The sequence below is a fragment of the Bufo gargarizans genome, chromosome 11, assembly GCF_014858855.1.
Source record: "Bufo gargarizans isolate SCDJY-AF-19 chromosome 11, ASM1485885v1, whole genome shotgun sequence".
Lineage (NCBI taxonomy): Eukaryota > Metazoa > Chordata > Amphibia > Anura > Bufonidae > Bufo > Bufo gargarizans.
The window spans coordinates 24,779,799-24,794,592 of NC_058090.1; the positions used below are offsets into that span (position 1 = coordinate 24,779,799).

Consider the following 14,794-nt stretch of genomic DNA (forward strand, 5'->3'; position numbering starts at 1 on the left):
TTGTGGATCTGTTTTTGGCGGAACGCAAAATACTGAAAAAGCCATACGGCCGTGTGCATGAGGCCTAACACTGTTGCTATGGTGTTTGGGTGATACATTGTTATTTTTTCAAAATGCATCAAAAGTTGCATGATTTTTATTTATTTTTTATTTGTTGCTGTTTGTGTTACTGTACAATAAAGCAAGTACAAAAAAAAAGAGAGTTTAAAAAAAAAAAAAAAAAAAAAAAGTAGTCAGCAATGCTTTCATTCCAGAGCTGAGCGGAGCGCTGGGAGGGAGGATGTGGGAGAGGGAGGGAGGGGTGTTTCAGCAGGATCTGGGGAGTGTGGAAGTGCTCACACTGGTTCAGGCAGCAGGTCTGGGAGACACAGGCTCGGGCTCACTACAGGACTGACCTGAACTTTTAGTTTTTTGTTTTTTCCTGCAATTTCTCCTGTATTTGGTGTAAACCTCCACCGGCTGGACTCAGGATTATCCCAGGACCTGGACATGCAGCCAGCTCAGCTTGTAGCCAGGATTAAAGTAAGTGAATGAAAGCATCCCTTGTTGGTACAGTAACTCTGCATGCAGCAGGCGGTGTGTTGTGTGCACTATACCCCCAGATGTAGTAGAGCTGGATCTGTCATTTAACTCTTTGCCATCTCAGGATGAGCTCTGCTAAATGACAAACTCAGCGCCAGGCAGTGTGTTGTGTGATGCATGCTTATTGCTTATTGTTCCTATTGCTTGTATCTCCCTTCCCCTTTTATTCACAATCTAAATTACAGATGTAGTTGTGCTGGATCTGTCAACTGTCCTCAGGCAGAGCAGTGCCAGATGACAAACCCCACATCCACAGAGTAGACCTGGATATTACAAGGCAGTGCATTGGTCCCAGCGCCCCTATGAAACATGCTGTTGCTTTGACTTGTGCCTTATCTCTTTTACCCCCCATTAGGCTGTGCTATATTAGGATACACAGATGTAGCAGAGCTGTCTCTGTCATTTTGCTCTTTGAGCCTATTCTCTCATAGAACAAAAAGCTACCTGCAGTCCTATGTAAGCTCATCTTGTGATATCATGATGAGCTGTGCCAAATGACAAACTCCAGACAGTAAGCCACGATTTCCAGCATGTGTGCCGTGCATTAGTCTGTGCAACACCATGACACACGCTTGTGACTATTTACCCTTCTTTATTCACCGTCTAGCGTGATTACATTGTGTCATTGTTGGCTGTACAGATGTAGCAGAGCTGAATCTGTCATTTAACACTTTCAACCTATATTCTCAAGATCCGTTGTGATGACTTCCAGTCCTGCGTTATAAGCCCCTAGATAGACATTGTGATATCACCGCGGTTTGTTCCAGACGACAAACTCGCCTCTAGATTTCCAGAATATTACCAAGCGGTGTGTTCCGGTTGATACAAGGAGCCAAATGATGTCATTCAGTAGATTTGAGAAGTACCGTAACTGTGTGGGTTTCCTCCATTTTGCTCAGCGGTGAGCTCTGTGCCCAGTGCCCGCTGTGTGCCCGTGTTACGTACCGGTTTGCAGCGCGCCGTGTTCCAGCATGTTACTGAACAAGTCAATATCCAGCGACGTGAATTATTACAATATGTCAGAGCAGCCATTCTGAAACTACAACTCCCAGAATCCTCCTTTCAATTCTATAGGAGTTACAAGAACACTGGAGTAAGTGTGCATGTTGGGAGTTGTAGTTTCACAGCCGCTAGAGTGCGGAAGGTTGCAGATCCCTGCACTATAACATCTGGTGTAAAGCAGCCATGGAGGATATCCGCATTAGGGCTCATGCACATGGCCAAAAGTGTTTTGCGGTCCGCAAATCGCGAATTCCCGTTGAGTGCATGCTGACATTTATTTTTTACGTCTGTAGAAATGTCCTATCCTTGACCGTAAAACGGATTACGGTGTGCTGTCCGCAGCTTTTTTCGTCCCCATTGAAATGAATGGGTCTGCAAAAAATGCAGACTGAAATGATGCCACTAGGATACCCCCTTGTGGGCATTAAAACCCGGCTGCTCTGCAGGCATGCTGAGAGTTGTAGTTTTGCAACAGTTGGAGAGCCACAGGTTGGCGACCACATCTAGCATACAGGAACAGCTCAGCAGGATCCCGTTGTACGGATTTTTTTTTTCTTTTCTGGACTATAATAGGAATTTGCATGAGTTAGCACATGGGAAATGTCCGACTGCCCAAAGCGGTTAAAATCCAGCGGTCTGACTCCACGGTCCCTGGTAATTATAGCGGAGCTGAGCTTGTACATTTTCCTTCCTGGTAATTATAGGATTGCTTTATGTGAGTGATTCATAGACACGATGGTCGGGATGGACTGAACCTCGGAGCTTATACGCGGTTTATGTTATATACAGTATACATATGTCAGGGCAGCAGCGGCTGTTTACTTGCATGCGACAGATATGGCGGTGCGGGGTCGGACTGTGGCCCACCAGAGCACCACAGGATCCTTCGGTGGGGCCCAGTCTCTGAAGCCATACCGGACCCAAAGGGGGAAAATCCCATATGGAGCCTCCATTGGAACAAATCGCTGGCTGCAAAGTCTATTTTAGAGATGATCGAATTTCCTAAAATTTGTTTCGGTCGAAAAACCGCCCAAAAAACTGCGCCAACAAAATGGTACAGCTATCAACCATTTCAAAACCAAATGTCGCTGCATTTTTGGGTCGCACTGGAGCTGCATCTCGTCATCCTGGTGGTCGCTCCATGTCGCCAAACAAGTATGCATCAAAACCGCTTGTTGCTGTGTTTTGTAGCGGAGCATGTGTGCGATATGTGGCATGCCCTAATAGCTGTAAGCTACCCAGGCGTGCTGGGCGTTGTAGTTTTGCAACAGCTGGAGGGCCGCAGTTTGGACATGCCTGGCTTAAAGGGACACTCCAGGCAAAACTGCTACACTGTGTTATGCCTAGTGCAGGGGGTGGAGCATGACACAGCTATTCTATCTTCCAAGTGTTGTGCTCCACCTCCTTAGGCCCTGCACTGACATAATGCCGTCTATCAGTTAAGGCAGGAGTGCACAACCTTCTCTGGTCGGGGGCCACATTGTCAGACTGAACCAATCCCGAAAGAGGATACCCATCCAAGACTACAGGTCCCTATGGATGTCCGCCTTGTCTAGCTGTATGTAAACAGTCCTCTCCCTCCCCCTTCACCTCGTCCTTTAGCTGCAGCTCATGCACACGGCCGTAAGCGTTTTGCGGTCCACAAATCGCAGATCCGCAAAACGCGTATCCCGGCCGAGTACATGTCACCATTTCTTTTTTTTTTTTACTTCTGTAGAAATGTCCTATACTTATCCGCAAAACAGATGGTGCCATGGAATGGACACGCGGATGCGGACAGCACGTGGTTTTTCTGCCCCATTGAGATGAATGGGTCCGAATCCGATCTGCAAAAAAGTGCGGACCGAAACTACAGTCATGTGCATGAGGCCTCGCTCTGGGAACAAATGAGTACATGAGTCTATCACCAGTGTACAGAACAGTATATTTATATAAATTAGGCCTCATGCACATGGAGTGCTGTCCGCATATTTTTCAGCCCCATTGAAGTGAATGGGTCCGCATCCGAGCCGCAAAAACTGCGGCTCGGACGCGGACCAAAACAACGGTCGTGTGCGTGAGGCCTTAGTTGTACCACTTTAAGTTTTAAAGGGACAGACTTTCTAAAGCCTCATTCATACGTCCGTGTCTGTGATTCATCCATAAAGATGTTTGTGAAAGATCCGTGTTTGGTCCATGTGTCCGGTTTTTTTTCTGTCCGTATGTCGACCATGTTTCACGGACACTGCACAACTAAAAATGTAATTACATAGCAAATCCTCCTAATGGTCCATGAAACACGGGTGGCATCCGTGTTTTTTACGGACCTGTAGACTATAATGGACAAAATAGAGCATGCTTCCATGCTAAAAACACGGACAGTGCTAAAACGCGGCACACATTACAACGAATGGATACATGTGCTGTCCGTGGAGAACACGTCCTTGAATCACTGACGTGTGAATGAGGCGTAAGGACTCATGCACACGAACGTGTTGCGGTATGAAAACAGCGGGTCCATAATGTACAGGCATCGGCCCTATGTACTCCATATGACGGATGCGGACCCAGAAAAATACAAGTGAATGGGTCCGCATCCGCAAATGCCGTGCACACAGATGATGCACGGGGCACGCACGTTCTTGTGCATGAGCCGTTAGACTGAGGGAATGGCCCAGAACTCAGTGTTTATTACCAGGATATTACTATTATATCTCTAAATCATAAACTACATAATGGAACATGTGGGGCAACCAGACAGCAGGTGCTCAGGTCCCCCGGCAGCGCCACCACAGGAGAAATGAAGCATTACACAGGTCCCGCTAAAATCAATAGGATGCATGGACCTGTGGGGTTCTCCAGAGCAAGGTGCACTCTCTGTAACCGCACTCTCCTCTTGCTAAGGGGTCGTTCACACAAATGTGTGAAGCCCGTACCCGTGCTGTGGACCACAAATTGCGGTCCGCAATGCACGGGCACTGTCCATGGGGCAGCCGCATGGGGATCATGGACCCATTTACTTGAATGGGTCCACGATCCCTCTGTTTTACAAAAAGATAGAGCAAGTTCTATCTTTTTGCGGTGCGGAGGCACGTAACGGAACCCCAGAAAGCACTCCGTAGTGTTCCGTTCTGTGCTTCCGTTCCGCATCTCCAGATTTGCGGACCCATTGAAGTGAATGGGTCCGCATCCGTGATGCAGAATGCACACGGAATGGTGCCTGTGCATTGCGGATCCACAAATGCGGTCCGCAATACGGCAACGGGCAGCACACGTTCGTGTGAACGAGCCCTAAAAGATAAAGGGACCTGACCCTCCCCTATAAATCAAGAAATCCTAGAAGAATATCTGGAAATGGGTTTTCGGAACCAGACAAGCTCTGTAAGTGGGTGAACTTTTCTGCCCTCAGCTGACGTTCCTGGAAAGTGGCTGTAATGCATTTAGGCTACTTTCACACTGGCGTTAATATTTTCCGGTATTGAGATCCCTCATAGGGTCTCAATACCGGAAAAAAAAACGCTTCCGTTTCGTCTCCATTCGTTGCCAATGGGGGCAAAACGTAACTGAACGGAGCGCTCCAAAATGCATTCCGCTCCGTTCTCATACCGGAGGGCAGCGTGCTGCGGTTTGCTTTCCACCCTGGGATACAGAGCAATTAGTCATGGCCCACAATGCAAGTCAATGGGGACGGATCCGTTTTCTCTGACACAATCTGACAAAATAGAAAACGGATCCGTCTCCCATTGGCTTTCAATGGAGTTCATGACGGATCCGTCTTGGCTATGTTAAAGATAATACAACCGGATCCGTTCATGACGGACGCATACGGTTGTATTATCAGTACCGGAAGCGTTTTTGCTGAACCCTGCCGGATCCAGTAAAGACGCTGTTGTGAAAGTGACCTTAGTTTTGCATCCTGATTTCTGGAGGTAATTGATCTGCTGTAGAGACGATCACATGGGGGTCGGCCTGACCGGGTCACGCTGAGGACAACTGTCCCTTTCTAAGGAAAACCTTTTCTGGTTTGCTGCTTCTTATATGCATGCAAAGTGGCTGATGGGGGTCATTCTAGGTCCCTGGAATTGTCCTCCGTAAGATTTATTTTCCTTCAGTCCCTTTCTTGTTTCCATATTGTCCCTTTCAGGCTATGTTTATTTATGGCTTGGGAAATATGTTGCCCAGGTTGAGGAAGTATCCTGAGACTTGTAGTTTCCCAACCGCGCAGAGTCTCATGTTACCCTCCCCCTCTTTGTTTTGTATGCCAAGCCATGAGGTGCTCCTAGCTATTTTGCTGGTCCTAATTAACTTTAATTAGCACAAATTGCCCCGGCATGGGCGGGGGGACGGTATTCATTTCGGTTGAAGACATGAGGCAGTATTTACATGTAGTTTTTTTTTTGCCACAATGTTTACAAAATTGCAGCAGAATGTTCCAGTTTTGCACTAATGCATTGATTTTACTGCGACTCGCAGGCAACCAAAAGATACAATGTAGCCCTAGTCTGAACAATCTGTGACATCACCTCACGCCTCGGTGACATCACGAGTCCCTTTAAATCGTCATCTTCTAGATTCAACTCCTATATGTATTGATGAAAAGTAATGAAAGGTTCTTCAACGTTTTGAATATCAGTTTCTCATCATCCGTCAGAGAATGGGAACATTTTACACGTCTCACAGCTGGGGGTTTGCTACAGTTGTGTACAGTCCATGCAGTCCTCTGGCACAGCTGCACACAGATAAAGCAGGGCAGCTGCTCCTTCATTCTGATTACTGGGGGTTCCCACCGGCCATACTTTGATGGCCTAACCTAAGGGTGTATTCAGACCGTGCACTTAGGAGCAGTTAAAATCGCATCCGAAAAAATGTATGCCGTTTTTATTTTCACACGTGAAGACAAGTTATAAAAAGGTTTCACTCCCCTTTAAAAAAAACGCAAAAAAACTGAGTCAAAATTGCGGACCTGCAAAACACGGACACCGGCCATGTGCATTCCGCATTTTGCCTATTCTTGTCTGTGGCTGCGGACAAGGATAGGACATGCTCCATATAGTTTGTGGAACGGAACTACGGATGCAGATAGCACACGGTGCGGCCCCATTGAAATTAATGGGTCTGCACCTGGAACAGATGCGGACCCATTCTTGCAGACGTGTGAATGGACCCCAAAATGCATGTGCCATTTTTGCATTTTTTTGGGGTGGTTATAAAAAATGCTTAGCTTTTTTTTCCATTTACACCAATGACTCAGGTCGGTTTCCATCCTGTATGTAGCACTTCCTGTTGCTGTATCCAACCAAACCCATGATGCACTTCTCCCTTCTCTGCCACAACCCCAGCACCGCCCCTAAACGCCCTGCTGGTTTATAGCTCCTCCCACCCTACAAGCTAGACACTCCCCTATCACTGCTCCGCCCATGGACATAATATCACAGGGAATAAGAGCTGCATGGACACGGTCATGTGACCACAGCTCAGAACAGAAGACAGGGTAAAATTAATACATTACAAAATTACAGCGACCTGCAGGCATGATTATATAAAGGATGCAATCTGTCAGAATGGGAGAAAAAACTGCACTAAAAACCTGTGTGTGAATGCAGCCCGAATCAAAGGTAACGAATCGGGAGTCTTCTGATCAGATTTCCTGGATGACCGCAGTTACAATGTAGAAGATATTCATTTATTTGTGTCTCTTTCACAGTTTGTCCTATAAAAATGGCGTTCGCCGCATGATGTTTACCGCATGCACTGTGTAGCCACGGGGCGATGCTTGCGGGATTACTAAGCGCTGAAAATGCCGTCTTACACAGGAAGAATGTCAGTCATTTCCTCCCAAGATGCTGCTGCCCCGATACGTTACTTAAATCCAAGCTGAATGTTTTCTTCTGCACATCTGGGATTCTGAAACACTCTTACAAGCTGGCTCGACTTTATAGCTTGTTCACATTTGGAGGGTATTACGGATGCTGTGCCGTTATAGGGTTAATGGGAAGGGTTTCAAAGGGAATGAAATCCTAATTGCAGCAATGTGGGCTATGGAAAGATGGACTTCCACTAGTTAATGGCTACTAAATCACATCAGGTTTGGAGGTTTTGGCTCAGAACAACCCATGTCTTTCAGCTGTGGCCCCCGCTGATCTCGGCGCTTGTACTGGATTCTGAGACTTGTAGTTCTTTATGGGATTTTTTTTTCTTGGAAGGTCCTACACGTGGAGGAGTCAGGTAGACCCCAAAGGCATGCTTATCAACATCTGAAACCCAGATCGCATGGAATCCTTATCATGGAATGTCACCAAAACTGCAATAAACGCTCCCTTTAATAACAAATTTGCATAATTTTTTGCAATATTTGCATATTTTTAGCCCAGGAATGTTGTAAGAAGTAGTATTTTTAAAGGGGTTTTCTGAGACTTTCCTTTGGATAGGTAATCAGTATCTGATCGGTGGGGATCTGACACCCAGGACCCCCGCCGATCGGCCTTCTCGAAGCTTTCCCTAGGCCATGTGACATCGCGTTCATCGGTCACATGACCTAGGAGCAGCCTCAATGACTGTGTCTGAGCTGTGATACCAAGCACGGCGCTGTGCTAGGCGAGCACTGAGAAGGCCGCGGCACTCACGGGATCACCGGTGCCTTCTAAAACAGCTGATCGGCGGGGGTCCTGGGTGTCGGAGGATACGTCATCAGTTCTAAAGTCGTGAAAAACCTTTTCAAGAGGTTGTACAGGATTGGAAAAACATGGCAGCTATCTTCTTCAACAGCGCCACCCTTGTCAGTAGGAGTTGTGTGGTATTGCAGCTCATCCCCATTCATTGCAATGTGCCTGTGGCCAGACGTGACCGTGTTTCTGGAAGATCAAGCATGTTTTTCTAATCCTGAAGAACCCCTTTAAATGTTGTCTTGGGCTTGACCAGGTCCTGATGGAAATACCAGCCATCTAAAGTCAGTCACTATTGGCAGCAGCCTATTCATTGGCATGCCAGCTCTACCATGTCAGACCAAATGTGACCACCAAAGCTCGTGGCCCTCTCTTTGTCGATACATATTTATTCAAGCCCAGGAAAGGCTTCCGTCTCTGGGACTTCTCCTCCGCATACAAGCCTGCGTGATTGCATCAGCATCTCTCCTAGGTTTTCTATAATCCGACATGTCCCGTCAGTGTGTGCTCCATCCTTCTGTCATGTTCTCCAGCCCAAGAACAACTAACAGGATTCAAGATGACTGTGCCCCCATGTGCCAGAAACGGTGCTTCCGTGATGATGTCATTGAGGTGAGGAGTAAGGTCCTGGCAGGATAGTACCTAGGTATTTATTGTGACAGCAATCGGTCATCGATGGCCAAAATGAGGATAGGAGTGAGAGTCCACCTAAAGTGATGCAACAACCAAGCACGCCTTATCCCCTTTGAATACGTATAGAAGGCGTATAAACAGGATAGCAGGGTCTCGCCGTTTCCATCCGTCTCCACAGACTCCTGAGCAAAAGACCCCATCAATAGGAGTCCTGGCAGTCAGACCCCAACCAGACATATATGGTCTATCCTATGGGCGGCTCTGCTTTTGTCTTTCCCGAAACAGCGCCTCTCTTATCTAGTATTGCAACTTAACCCAATAAACATGGCTTCCCCGATCATCAGAGATGGAGGGGAAGGGGACAAGGGTGTGCACACGGATGCAGATCTTGCTGGAAATTTTTGGCCTGCAAGTTGAGCAGGAACAGTGATTTTAGGTGAAATGTTTTTGAATTTTCTGATCAGTCTTCAAATGCAAAATCTTGTCTCGCCAACCGCAGAGCTAAGACCCTTCTGGGATAGAGGCAGGAAGTCTGGAATGCTGACCCTATTGTGCTCAGCACAAGCCCTATGGTTACAGATATGTCTGCAGGGCATCAGACCGCCCAGGACAAAAAGAGCTGTCAAGCATGGAAGTCCTGTCATCTCCAGAGCCCATTGTTTAGGTGTCAACGCTGTCTTCTGCTTCATGATGATACCGTATCTTATCACCTCATCTTATTCTTTTTACACCTGCCAGTGGTGACGTTGGGGGACATATGGAACATAAAGGCCTTGTGTGCAAAACCAGGGTATTTTTTTGGGGCCGTGGTGCTCCTTGGATGCTGGTTAGGGGCGGCCTGGAAAATGCCATCCCCAAGAGCTGTCCTTTTTGCAGTAGGGATGGGCTTTGTTTGTCTGAACCCTTAATTCAGACGCACATGTATAGAATTGGTAGATTCCGCCTGTGTGCATTCCTCAATTTGCGGAACGGGCCGCCCATTATAGAAATGCCTATTCTTGTCCGCAAAACGGACAAGAATAGGACATGACCTATTTTATTAATTTTTTTATTTTTTTTGCGGGGCCATAGAATGGAGAAACTCCGTGTGCTGTCCGCATCTTATGTGGCCCCATTGAAGTGAATGCGTCCGCATCCGAGCCACCAAAAAAATGCAGATCGGATGCGGACAAAAACAGCCGTGTGCATGTAGCCTAAAGCAAAGATCCACTTTACAATCATTTTATTATTCCAGTGCATAGTTAATGAAAAATTAAGCAACTTTGCAAATAGTCTTAAATATAAAAAAAATAAAAAAATATATTGTTTTGTGTCCACTGCTCTCATGTAGACCCATGTGTTTCCATGGTGACAGACTGCAAACAAACTCTGTAGTCTGATCCTAAAGGTCCCTTTAGACGGGACGATATAGCAGGTGATTGTCATCATCTGCTCATATGTGGAGGAGACCACTGCATTTACAAGCAGCCATCTCCTCCACAGTATGGGGAGCTGTGATTGCTAATGCCATCGCTCGTCCCCATACTGACTCGTTGTTTGCCGGCAGCAGATCGGGATTAGACAGCATGGTCTCCTGCTGGAAAACTACGAACCTAATGATCAGCGCCAGATAATCAGTAACGAGCACTCCTGTGAGCTCTCGTCAGTGAATATCTGGCAGATTCTCGTCCAGCGCAAAGAGCCCTTAAGTCCAACGCCCTTCCATCTGTCCATTAAAGGGGTTTGGCCCATCGCACACATTGGTGGCGTATATCGCTAGGAAATGCCACCATTGTCAGACAGGTGGGGGGGTCCCAGAGGTGAGACCTGCAACTATCTCTGGAGAATGGAGCTCGGAAACTGAACGAGGGTTCACCGTACAAGTGCATCCATCCCCCATTCTGTTCTATGGGAGGTCCACCTCTCCAGTTCACCTCTATGGAAGTTCCCAGAAATAGCTCAGCACGCTCTCTGTTCACGGCGGGGTCCCTTTCTTGACATCAGCGGATCCCAGGGGTGGGACCTGCTACTATCTGACATTGGTGCCATATCTTAGCGATATGCTACCAATGTGTGAGATGGCCAACCCCTCTAACATCCACTTGGTAAAGGGGTATCCCCATCTGGTTGTTTATGGAATATGGATAGCATATGCTATACATGTCCAATAGGTTTGGGTCAGGAAAGGGACCCCGTCATAAACAGACCGCTCTCCATTCACTGCCATGAAACATCCGAAAATAGCTGAGCCGGTGCACTTGGCTATTTTTGAAAGTCCAACAGCAGTGAATGAAGAAAGTTGCACATGCGCAGCGTGCTCTCCATTCATTTCGGGGCCCCATTCCTCAGATAGGTGTGGGTCCCACCTCTGGGACTATCAGCAGAAGGTAGGGGACAGATCTATGGCAATATATTATTTCTTGTCTGTTGTTATAGAAGCATATACACCTGCACAGAACAATATTTCATTTTGAATTCAAACTATGTGCAAATCTTTTTCATTTTTCATTCTAAATTAATTGGAACAAAACAAATGTTAGCCAAGAGGGACCTTCCCTTTAAATTTACGTCCGTATCCTGAGTGGGACGTGTTTGACACATTCCACCAGGTTTATACGTTGCCTTTCACTCCCCGTTGATGAGGGTTGCACTTCTTCTACATTGTTACATAGTATCACCGCCGGTGTGAGAATGGGGTGTTTTCATCTATTTGTCCAGTAGATGTGTATTGTATCCAGGACGGGCTGGAAAAATGATCGTGAAGCCAAATGTGAATTATCCTTAATGTGTAACAGATGCCGAGTTGTCGTCGTCTTTTACATTCAGATGATCTCAGCTGGTTTTCTGTCGACCCCAGATGGGAAATGCAGACATCTATCTGTGGTTACCAAATCTGCACATTCCGAGGGTTTTATTTCCAGCTTGTTTTTCGTGTTTTTTTTTTTTTTTTTTTGTACTTTGTCCTTTGTGAGTTCAGGGGTTTGCATTCTGGGTGTTGGTGAATTTTTTTTACCTATTAACAAAGTGGTCATTAGGGTAGGAGTAAGCGTATGTGGTACTGGGTCTGGGGAACCGTAGGTCCATGCAGGTTTAGATGATGGGGGTCATAATGGGGAGTTTATTTTTGGCTTGGAGGATTGGTTTGGAACGCTGTATGATCATTTACCAGTCTTCATGCCCTAAAAGATGAGGTCCGATATGTTGGGAATATGTAAATAGAAATACTGGCACTACTACTGCTTAAAGGGGTTGTCCCATAAAATATATTCTAGTTTTCAAACCAGCACCTGGATCTGAATACTTTTGTAATCGCATGTAATTAAAAATTTAGCATAGGCACTGGGCTAGTCAATGAAATTTTATCTGTATAGCACCACCTGCTGTTTTTTTTTTCTTATTTCTTTGTCCTGCTCACTGAGATGGTCGCACATGCTCTGTTTCATCCTTCAACTGCCTCTTGAGCTGTGATGGGGAGAGCGTGGACACGCCCCCTGAGCTGTGATAGGGAGAACATGGACACGCCCCCTGAGCTACAGAAGAAAAGGCACGCCCCCTGAGCTACAGAAGAAAAGGCACGCCCCCTGAGCTACAGAAGAAAAGGCACGCCCCCTGAGCTACAGAAGAGAAGGCACGCCCCCTGAGCTACAGAAGAGAAGGCACGCCCCCTGAGCTACAGAAGAGAAGACACGCCCCCTGAGCTACAGAAGAGAAGACACGCCCCCTGAGCTACAGAAGAGAAGACACGCCCCCTGAGCTACAGAAGAGAAGACACGCCCCCTGAGCTACAGAAGAGAAGACACGCCCCCTGAGCTACAGAAGAGAAGACACGCCCCCTGAGCTACAGAAGAGAAGACACGCCCCCTGAGCTCTCAGCTTGATATAAATCCAGCAGAGCAATAAATTGTGAGATCTCTGGATCCATGTGAGGTCCAGGGCTGGTTCTAGCTTTGTTAGAAAGACGCTGTCATGTGCTATATGATGTCTGATTTTTATTTTTTACATTAGTCATGGGATAACCCTTTTAGGGATCTTCGTGCCACTACTCCATGTGACAGATGGACATAGCTATATATCGGTATACGGTGGTGCTCTTATGGTAGATGATCCAAACTTGTGAAGAATCCGTCACACTCACCATCCAATGTAATGATCTTTTATTCAAAAGCTGGCACATAGGACATAGATAACCAGGTGTCGGCCGTTTCGTGCTACATCGCACTTCATCTGGCCTACACAGCAATTATTACAAACAATTCCATAGTCAAGAGCAGTAATATAGAGTCCCATTGTTATAATTACATATATGGCTACTATCCTGGTTCAGTCCAAAAAGACACTCGTCATTTTTATCATCGAGACGCGGAGGTCCCATAGCACCTGTGTACATAATTTCATCTTCCTTTCTCAATAATTCCCGATGTCTGTCTCCCTGAGTTGTCAAAGGAGCAACAATTAATAAGCCCAAGAAGCTCCTCTGTCTAATATCGCTGTTGTGTGCAGTCTGTATATGTGAGGCCAGGCTGGGTACTCCAGACCCCGAATGTGTAGACCCTACATGTTCACCCAAAATTGTGAAGTGTCCATAAGATATGGAGGGACCCCTAACAATAGAGGACGTAAAGCCAAACCAGATAGTGGGAGAGGGTCTCCGAAACAGAGCCCCCTCCCCCCAGCCTCTATAACAGACCTTCAACACTCTAGCTGCTGTGGAACTACAACTCCCAGCGTGCACTTTTTTTTTTTTACTCCAATAGAAGTGAAAGGAGGATTCCGGTAGTTGTAGTTTCAGAACAGCTGGAGGTTGCTGATCCCTGCACTATAGGAGGGCCCGGGGGTCGCTGCAATGTTGGAAATTTTTCGTTTTCCCTTGGTGGACATTGGCCTATTGTCTGACTACAAAACCAGTTTTGTCTGAAATGTTTTGGGGATTTTTGGTCTGGAGGTGGCCATTATGCCTCCCCACTCCCACAGACTCCTCTAGCAGCAGTGTATGTCCCTTGAACATAAAAGGGTCTGGCATGTTGAAATCCAAATTGCCCGACCCTTCATTCCAAAGGCGGCACACCTGGACAGCTGGTCATCCACCATCGACTGGTAATGCCTTCTATCTGATGGGTATGGGCAGTAAGAGTAGCGGAGGTCCATCATCTGTAATCCATAGCTTAAAGGGACCCTCCAGTCCAATCACTAATTTGGGGGTCTTTAAGGACCCCCATATTATTTATTTTCATTAATTGCTAAGTGACAGTTTGGATATATTCAGACAAGGACATGGCCTGTGGGGGACAACTCTAGATCTCTAGCGTTTTCGCTCGCGTTGTATAGACGCACTTTTTACACGTGCCATCCGCACTTATGGTCCTGGGTGCCAATGAGGGGTTGAAAGGGTTCTCTGGGATTTTCATACTGATGGCCTATCATCGGATCAGCGGTTTAGGAAGCCGCGGTCAGCCATTCTGATATCGATGACCTATCCTGAGGATAGACCACCATCAATATCCGAGAACCCATTTAAGACCTCATGCACACGACCGTTGTGTGTTCTGCGGTCCGCAAATTACGGATCTGCAAAACACGGATGGCGTCCGTGTGCGGACAGCCGTTTTGCGGACAAGAATAGGACAGGTTATATTTTTTTGGCTGACCACGGAACGGAGCAACGTATGCAGACGGCATTGAAAGGGTCGGCATCCAAGCCGCAAAAACTGCGGCTCGGATGCGGACCAAAACAACGGTGGTGTGCATGAGGCCTAACGATGAAGACCCGGCACTGGGTTGTGTTACATTGGTCAAGACTTGAGTCATCTGAGACTTTGCATAACTGAGTGTGTGTGTAAGGCTAGCTTTACTATCCTAAACCTTGCATGATTGATTAGTGATGTCTGCCTGGCCTAGTCAAACTAGTCCTTCATGCAGAGCAGACATGACCAATCAATTTTACAGTGCTCCCATACAAA

The 14,794-nt window shown here is 46.8% G+C and overlaps 1 protein-coding gene across 1 annotated transcript in view; it reads left to right on the forward strand.

Annotated features, from left to right (window-relative positions):
* The first annotated feature begins 320 nt into the window (after positions 1-320).
* The window catches only part of FRMD6 (FERM domain containing 6), a 47,255-nt gene continuing 32,781 nt past the window's right edge, over positions 321-14,794 (forward strand). The window contains exon 1 of the mRNA XM_044272360.1: positions 321-522. The gene's annotated coding sequence lies outside the window, so the exon portion shown is untranslated. The remainder of the gene's footprint in view (positions 523-14,794) is intronic.